This window comes from Piliocolobus tephrosceles, unplaced genomic scaffold (assembly GCF_002776525.5).
Source record: "Piliocolobus tephrosceles isolate RC106 unplaced genomic scaffold, ASM277652v3 unscaffolded_20272, whole genome shotgun sequence".
In the NCBI taxonomy this organism is placed as follows: Eukaryota; Metazoa; Chordata; class Mammalia; order Primates; family Cercopithecidae; genus Piliocolobus; species Piliocolobus tephrosceles.
In genome coordinates, this window is record NW_022302391.1 from 1 (window position 1) to 2,069 (window position 2,069).

At 19.9% G+C, this 2,069-nt stretch overlaps 1 long non-coding RNA gene across 1 annotated transcript; it reads right to left on the bottom strand.

Annotated features, from left to right (window-relative positions):
• Positions 1-79: 79 nt before the first annotated feature.
• On the bottom strand, positions 80-1,198 carry LOC111535619. The gene is made up of 2 exons (XR_002729516.2): positions 839-1,198; positions 80-640 (listed from the first exon to the last, which is right to left on the bottom strand). It is a non-coding gene; the product is annotated as an uncharacterized LOC111535619 (long non-coding RNA).
• Positions 1,199-2,069: the final 871 nt, after the last annotated feature.

Consider the following 2,069-nt stretch of genomic DNA (forward strand, 5'->3'; position numbering starts at 1 on the left):
TTTTTTTTAATAAAATAATTATATAATTAATTAATCCCATTCTAATATTTAAAAGATTAAATAATGTATGGTCATATTGTATATTTTTGATAAACAATTTTTCAAATTTCATTATTTGGCTATATACTTTATTTTTATTTGTAAATTTTTTAATGAACAATTCAAGACCTTCTGTTTTAGTAGTATGAATAGATAAGCAATTATTGATTCTCTTATAGAGTAGATTAATAAATATATTTATAACATTATCATCATTTATAAAGAAAAAAAAAATTAGTATGTTTTTCAATGACACATACAATCTTTTTATACAAACTAATTTTTTGTTTCTTTTTTCTTTTCTTTTTAAATCTAAGACACTTTGTTTATACATTTTTTATTTTTATTCTTTTATGTTGATATATTTTCCCAAACATTCGAGTTCGTTCATATAAATTGGTATGTTTAAATATATATATATATATATCTTTAAGTTAATGCACCTGTGAGTTTTTTATTTTTTTATTTTTTGGTATATCTTATTTATCCAACTTTGTATATTATTCTATAACTTATCTTTTTATACATACCGTACGCCTGCTTATATATTTATGTATAGGTATTTTATTACAACTTACAATAAAAATGCTTATTCCTTAACCTGCAAAAATATAAACAATATTTGTTTTTTAACGGTTTCTATAAGTTGATGGTGTGTGAATGAAAATATGAAATAGGCAGGCAAACAGACATACATACATACATGTGCAAATAAACAAATATGTTAAAAAAAAAAAAGGACACCTAAACAATTATATACATATGTATATATATTTTTTTTTTACATACATGTACATACCTACCGAATTATACTGTGGTATATATCAAATAGAATTAGTGCTAATACACATGTTTTTATGCAAATATTAGTGTAAAGGTTGACAGTGTGTTAACAAATTAACAACGGTTAGTTGTTTATCCGCTTTTTATTAAATAAATAAAATTATATTTTAGTTACATATACAAATACTAAATCTTTAATTTCTATGTTTCATTTGTCCTTTTTTTCTTTTTTCTTTTTCAAGTAGAGTTAAAATGTTAACTGTTAAATAGTTAGAACTAACTTATTGAGAATATTAAATTTTATAATTAGCTTTTTAAAAAACACACATGCTAAACTATGTGTTTAAAAAAAAAAAAAAAAAAAAAAAAAAAAACATAATTAAGCAAGCAAGTAAACAATCAAAAATTTGAAAATATAATTAAAAATACTCATATATATATATATATATATATATATACATTGCATTAATTGCAAACAATTTAAAACATCGGGTAAATAAAATAAAAACATATAAAAATGTGTAATTTTTATTATATAAAACAAAAACAAAAGTTTGTAAATTAAATTGATTAGCATGTTAGGACATATAAGATAAAATAACAAAGAAATAAAAAGTAAGAAAATGAAAGAAAAAAAAACAAAATTAAAACAAATACAAACAAATATGAGCAAAATATGAATAAGAACAATTAAAAACAAATAAACACATAACAAACAAACAAACAAACGTATAACAAATAAACCGCTTTAACAGTAAAAAAAAAAAAATAATTGTTTGTATTGTGGTAATAATTATTACAAAAAAAAAAAAAAAAAAATAAATATTAAAGTTTCCACAATGTTTATTTGCTTTTTATCATTGCTTATTAAAAATTTAGAAAGGATATGTTACATATAAAAATTGCACTATATTAGACTTTTTCATTTTCAATAAATTTATAAAGAAAAAAACCAAAAAACTAGAGAAATGGTAAGAATTTTTTTTTTTTTTTTTATTAATGAAAAAAATAAAAAATTGCAACAAACAAGTGTAGAACACAAAAAAGACACTGTTTTGAAATGATAGTTGGTATTTGATAATTGATTGTTGATTGTTGATTGTTGATTGTTGATTGTTGATTGTTGATAATTGATTGTTGATTGTTGATTGTTGATTGTTGATTGTTGATTGTTGATTGTTGATAATTGATTGTTGATAATTGATTGTTGATTGTTGATTGTTGATTGTTGATTGTTGATTGTTGAT